The sequence below is a fragment of the Galeopterus variegatus genome, unplaced genomic scaffold, assembly GCF_000696425.1.
Source record: "Galeopterus variegatus unplaced genomic scaffold, G_variegatus-3.0.2 Scaffold2162, whole genome shotgun sequence".
Classification (NCBI taxonomy): Eukaryota; Metazoa; Chordata; class Mammalia; order Dermoptera; family Cynocephalidae; genus Galeopterus; species Galeopterus variegatus.
Window position 1 is genome coordinate 255,040 of NW_007728273.1, and position 7,365 is coordinate 262,404.

The 7,365-nt window shown below is 35.9% G+C and overlaps 1 pseudogene; it reads left to right on the top strand.

Annotated features, from left to right (window-relative positions):
* The first annotated feature begins 42 nt into the window (after positions 1-42).
* On the top strand, positions 43-1,652 carry LOC103597002 (annotated as a pseudogene).
* The last annotated feature ends 5,713 nt before the right edge of the window (positions 1,653-7,365 follow it).

Consider the following 7,365-nt stretch of genomic DNA (forward strand, 5'->3'; position numbering starts at 1 on the left):
GAGGTGCTGACCAGCAGAGTTACCAGTGGATGCTGAAGTTACATGAACTATGTGTTAAATATGTAAAGTCTCCAAAATAAAACATCCCAGTGTTGACCTGCCTGGCTGCTGGTTAGCCCATTACTGCCTGCTCCACATGTTTTATGAGAGCCCATAGTCACAATGCTCTCTAATTTGAAATCCTTACGCTAATAGTCTACATCAGGTGCAGCTGGCTTTGATTGAAAGCCACTGTTTTTAAAACTTAAGACCTCATAAATTATAATAGAAAAAGAAATTGCGTCAATTTGATCTTGTCCTGAATGACCCAACTATTTTTACTTTGGATGCAGTTGTTGAGTTCAGAGTTATATTACAGATAATTATATTCTGAGATCATCTTAAACTAGAATGTTCAACCCCAATTGACAAAGTATCAAGATACGTAGAACACCTCAAACGTCCTCCTTTGTGAGCCTCCGCAAACTCTCAGTCCTTTGTCTTCGTTTGGTGTTCATACTATCACTAGCAAAATAAAATTAATTAATTTTTGTTTGATTTGGCTTTATAGAGCATCTCAATTCAAACTTTTGTGCAGAGCATATAGTTAGGGATTTTGTAAACTCAAATTGGTACCTACTGGATTAAAATATATAAAATCATTTAAATATTATTCAGTGTATGGGGAGTAACATTGCACTAATGTGGAAATTACTGCCAGAGACAGACCATTTTCTTTTGATCTGGTACTGCTGAGGCATAAACCCTACATGATTCCAGTTTGGAATTACTTATCAGAGAACTGGAAATGCATATGCCCTTGCTTAAATCTTACAGCTTTAATCTGTATTATGTCTTTATTAATGGGAAGAGGTAAATCTTTTCCATGCTGAAAACAAATGTGGATTAATTGCCTCAAATTTGTGTAAGTGATTGGCTTCAAGAGATTCTTGTTTTCGGAAGGGAGAGTGGTAAGACGGCAATATACACTTAATGTTGTTGTTATATGTTGTTACTGAAATACTTAGTTTTTTAAAATTTCAGTTCATAGTCACTTGTAGGATGGTTTCCATTGATTAGCTGCAGTACACAGTTCACTACATATGGGCTGTTTGAGTTTTTTGTCTGTTGCATTTGTATTTTAATACTTGGTTTTGTACGTATCTAATTCTGTTCTCTTTTAGTTGTTCAGAAACTGGATTGTTTTCTCCTAAGCAGTGCTTAATTCATATTTTTTAATTTTGATTCAGAAGTAGTTCTAGCTCATAGATATCCACACCGTTAGATCCAGAACATTTGTCAGCTCTCATGTACATATGATATAGAAACCACGGAGTTAGGCACTTCCCGGCTATTTTTTTTTTTAATGAGAAAAATATTTAAAATGTAAAATAAACTTTTAAGAAGCAGGCACTAATATATATTTCTTCTAGCCTTCGATTACAGATTTGTCCTTGCACATGTTAAGGTGAATTATCTCCTAAAAATATTGTTCTTGGGAGCAGTATATGTTACTTCACATAGCAGCGGTTCCTGTCACGTGTTCATGTCAGAACATTTTTGGTTTTAAACTTTTTTATTGCCTTTGGCTGTTGATACTAGTACAGTACAAGTGCGATTTCAAAAAGATCTTGAAAATAATATATTTAATCAATTAAAATGTTTATCTGTAACTTGTTGATGTTTCATTAATGTAGTCAGTCTCTGAAGTATTAGTACAGTATTTCTTCATTTGGGTAGGACAAGAAGAAATGTTTTAGATGATCTTTTCTGTTTATCTCGTTAAAAAATAACAGATTGTTCCTGGCTGATTAGTTTTTGCTGTGAATTACCCTGCTGAGTTAAAATCTTTCAGACTTCTTGATGTAGGAAAGCACTGACATTTCTTATTGAATATGTCTGGGTTATAAAATTGTTTCCCTACACCACCATGTACATGGCGTGTTCTGTAAAATATATGGAGACAGCCTCTTTTAAAGTGGCTCTTGAGGCATAGCCCCTAGTCAGAGTTGGTGATCGCAGAGTTAGTAATGGTGTGGGAGTGCCAGGAACGAGGCTAAAACTAAAAGTGACCCCCGGAAATGCAGGGTGACCAGGGTAGGGGGCGTTAATTTTTTTTTCTTTTGAAATTTGGAAAGACAGAATGAGGTGATCGTCTTGGTATTTTTGCCGTGTGGGGTACCATGCAGCCAGACTGAAGAACAGTTGAGGAGAGCTGTTGATGCAAGCGCATCTTGGAACCCATGCTGCTGAATCCTGAACGTCTGTCTTATGGAAGAGGAGAAGCGACCAGTTCAAAGTGATAAAAGATTGCTAATAATTCATTGAGGCTTTGAGTGTGACAGTTCACAACCAAAACCATCTTTGCTTCTGTCCCCAGCATTTTCTAAGTTCAGCACTTCAATCAGCAACCTAAGAACCTGTGCCTTTGTATCTACTCGGGGTAGAGCAACTCTTCATTTCCTTTCACTAAATGTGTACGAATCACCACTGGACTTTTCTTTCACATATTCGCCTATGATTCTTCAGTTTATTGAGGATTTTTTTTTAAGACCAAGTGGATTATTGTCCTTCAGTGCTCTTACTTTGAATTTATTACATTGTCATAATTTAAAGGGATTATTTTGCTTGATTTCTTTTGTACTCAAAGACAAAAGCACTAGTTCTGCTTTATTAGTTAATACGCCCCTTGAAAGTTGTGATTTGATTAGAGTACTTAATTCAGTACCAGGAAACTAAATGGCTGACTTTTCCAGGATTGACACTGGCGTTCGAACTCAGGCAAACATGGGATAAAAGTATAATTGGAGCATTTAACTCATTTCTTGTACCTGTAATGTAAACTTGGGTTTGACTGCTCAGTTTAGCCCAATGGTGAACTGATGACTCGCAAGTTTTTCTGAAAAGAGCCCAGTACAAATTGGATTATATATGTTGATTTTTTTAAACCTTTCTTTAATAGCATATCTATACAATAACAATTCTTATCCTTTTCCAAGAGCATTAAATATTTCCAGTTGAAGATAACATACCTTTTTTTGGCAGGGCAAAATACAGAAATGTGAACATGTTTTTCATAAGGTCCACATTTTGCAACCTTTTAAATTCCAGGTTATGTTTTGGAGAACTTTTCTTGTTAATAAGTATTGGTCTATTGTGTTCTTTTAATCTGCTGTGTGTTCTTTCATAGAGTGGCTTTTTGGCAGTTTTTCTGTTATAAAACATTTAGGTTACTTCTGTTTTTTTGTTGTTGTTACAAGTGGTGTTCCAGTTGTATGTTTCTGCAAATTTGTATGAGTTTTTCAAGAGTAAATATTGAGGAGCCGGCCCGGTGGCGCACTTGGTAGAGTGCGGCGCTCCCGCCGAGGGTTCGGATCCCATATAGAGACTGGTCCGCTCACTGGTTGAGCGCGGTGCGGGCACAACACCGAGGGTTGCGATCCCATTACCGGTCACGAAAAAAGACAAAAAGGAAAAAAAAGAAAAAAGAGTAAATATTGAGAAGTGGGTGCTGAATCATAAGTTCTGTTCATTTTTAATTTTAATAGACACTTCCAAATTGTCCTCCAGGATGGCTGAACTAATTTCCATTCCCATCGGTAGTGTATGAGAATACTGCTTTTCCCTCTGTCAACACTTGATATTATCAAGATTTAAACTTTGGTCAGTCTGATGGATGAATGAAATTTCACTTTAATGTGTATTACCCTGATAACTAGTAATAAGATTAAGCATCTCTATATGACTTATTAGCATTTAAAAAGTATAGTGTGTATACTAATTGTCCACTATATGTAAGTATTTTCTCTCAGTTTACTGCTAGTCTGTTAATTTTGTTTATGTAGTGTATATGTGTGTGTCTGTGTTTGGTTATCTTTGAAATTATGTTGTCCATTTTATTCATTTTTTCTTTTATGGATTTTGCTTATTTCCATATATGAGTCTGTTTCTGAACTCTGTTCCATTTATCTGTCCCTTTATGTGCTAATCTCTTACTTTACTATGGTTTTATAGTATATTTTGACACAAGGCAAATCTCCCCTTTTTTAAATTTTTCTTGAATACTTTTGTACCTTTATTTCATATGAATTTAATCATTAGCTTGACATGTTTCATGAAAAAAATTAATTTGTGGTGATTTGCCAACTGACTTTTTTTTTTTTTTTTTGCCTGATGGCTGGTACAGGGATTGAACCCTGGATCTTGGTGTTATCAGCACCATGCTCTAACCAGCTGAGCTATAACCGGCCAGCCCTTGGCGACTGATTTTTAATGTGAGCTTAGATTGCCTTTTTAAATAATCGACAGTTCTTTGTTGTTATTGTGTCTTCAGTAGAAGAGATGGAAGGTACAGCCCTTAAGTGCTCTTTCCTACCATTATTAGTTAGGATTCTGTATGATCTGGGGCAACAGAGTCTCGAAAATAAAGTGGCTCAAATAAGACGGTTTGCTTTCATGTCCAGGCCAAAGGAAGCAAGTGGTGCAGAGCAGGTGGCTCCAGCACTCCCTGAAGTGGCTGAGAGCTCCAAATCTGTCATTTCCTTCCTCCACCATCCTAAAGGATGGAGTTTCTGCATGTATAGTTAGAAGCTGGCTTGCCAGGATCACATCCCCCTTTTAACCCATGTAGGGAATGAGGGGTGCAGGGATGCAAGTCCAGTTTTAAGGGGAAAACTTACTTCTGTTTACATTTCATTATCCCATTAGTAAGTACTTAGTTACATGGCCTCCTCTAGTTGCAGCGTCTCTCGCTGGGCCAGTATCAGTGAAGCGTGCACCTAAAACTCAGAGGAGGCTTCAGTGCCCATTATGAAAAGAAGTGGATTCTGTTGGGCAGTTAACAGACTGCCTTTATCAGGTGAGTTAAAATATATAACTTCCGGGCCAGCCCATGGCTCACTCGGGAGAGTGTGGTGCTGATAACACCAAGGCCACGGGTTTGGATCCCACGTAGGGATGGCCGGTTGGCTCACTGGCTGAGTGTGGTGCTGACAACACCAAGCCAAGGGTTAACATCCCCTTACTGGTCATCTTTTAAAAAAAACAAATAAATAAAATAAAATATATAACTTCCATTGATTTTTTTTTTTTTTTTTTTGCATTATAAAAGCCGTACGCATGTAATTGTAGAAAATTTAGGCTATACATAGGAGAAAAAAATAAAGCTAAAATTAAAAGCCTACCACTAATGGGTAACACTTACAATTTTGGAAGTTTCCTTCTTGTCTTTTTTTTAAAATTGTCAATTATGATATAATTTGAGCATATGTAAAAGTATAGAGCCGACTGAGTACTCGTGTACCTACCAGCGGTCACAATTGCCATTTTGCCTTTTTTGTTTCAGGTCTTGTCTAAGTCAAACATTTATTGAAAGAGTTTGAGCCATATGTGTCTTTTCCTGACTACCATTCCCCTTTATTCCTCCTAAAGATAATCATTTTCTGATTCTGATGCTTATCATTCCATATGGTTTTTAATAACAAGTATGTGTTGCTAGAAAAAGTAGATAGTAGGTTTTGTAGAATGCTTTTGAATTTTATATAAAATTTTATTTGATAATTTTTTTTCTGATCTACGTTTTTCTTTAACCTTCCTCAAGATGGTCTATGATTTACGTTGTTTTTAATATATTCATATACCTCTACTGTTACATAGTACTCTATCATGTGGATACTGTATGTATCACAATGTAGTCATTCCCCTGCTGTTGGACACTTAGGGTTTTTCCCAGGTTTCTGGCATTATAAACATTTTTGTAGGTATCCAGTTAGGCTCATGTGCAAGAGTTTCTCTTGTATATATACACCAAGAAGCAGAATTAAGTCATAAGCTGTGTGGATCTTCAACTATTTTAGATAATGCAAAATTGCTCTTCAAAGATTGTGCCAATTTAAACTCCCAATAGCAATCTACAAGAGTCCCTCTGTTCCATATCGTTGCTGACAGTTGTCAGATTTTGTAATTTTACCAATTTGATGGGTATAAAACAGAATCTCATCTGTGGTTTATTTTGCATTTTCTTAATAACCAGTGAGGATTCATATCTTTTCAGATGTTTTTGGCCTTCTGTGAGTTGCATGTTTATATCCTTTGTCCGTTACTCTGTATGGCATTTCTTGATTGGAAGACTACTTTAAATATTCTGAATACTGTGATTTTTTTTGGTCATGTGCATCATAACTAACTGGTGCTGCACTTTGGGTTGTCTTTACTTTTGCTGGTTTTTCTGTGTGTGTGTCTGTGCTGACCGAAACAGGGATGGAACCCCAGACTGGTCTTACCAGTGTCATGCTCTCACTGTCTGAATTAACCAGCCAGCCCCTTTACTTTGGCTATGATGTTTTTATTGTTTAGAAGTTTTTACTTTTAATTTAAGTTTATTAAACTGTTAAGGTTTGTGCCTTCCATATCTTCTTTGGGACTAAGTATAGTGACCACTGCAGTAGGATTTTGCAGTGGGGAAGAAAGACTGGACTCACCTCCCAGTCTTCTGTATTTTAAAGTGTTGTGCTTTGAATTTAGGTCTCACCCTAAATATACCTCAAACTCACTAATGTGTTTTTCGTGTGACAAAGTATGATAATATTTTATTTTTCTATAGGGACAACTAAAATTATTCCAGTGTCATTCACAGACTAGTTATTTCATACATACATATGCGTACATTTACATACGTGTCTGTTTCTGGGCTCTCTCTTTTCTGATTAGTTGTTTTTTGTCTAATTGTTGTACCACTATCATAGTGTCCTAATTACTTAGCTTTAAAATAAGTCTTAATAACTGGGAGATCGACATTCCTTTCACCTCCCCAGTTATTTTTCAAAATTGTTTTGGCTAGTTTTGATCCTTTGCTTTTGTGTATGAATTTTATTTTAAAATTTCCCTTTTAGTTTTTGAATGTTAATACATGTATATGGTTCAAAATTCAAAAGGTAGGAAGGCTTATATAAAAAAGAACTTGCCACACTGTCCCCAGCCATATATGGACCCAAGCTTTCCTCCTTGGAGGCAATCACTATTATCAGTTTCATGTGTGCATGTCCAAGTACATATAAATATGTACTTATTTATAAGTTCTCCCCTACTTGTACAACTTTCTTCACTTAAAAAACTTATTTTGGTAGTCAGTCTTCCTGTATTAGTACATAAGAGCTTTTTCATTCTTTTTTATGAACATATAGTCTAATTGTTCTCAGCCATGTTTTGTAGTTTGCCCCATACAGCTCTTGCACCTATTTTGATAAATTTATTCCTATGTATTCATGATTTTTGGTAATATTATGAATGGTACTTTTTTTAGTTTCAATTCCATTTGTTCAGTTGACTTTTTCAATATGGAATTTATACTTGTCACCTTGCTAAACTTTTATTAGTTGTAATAACTTT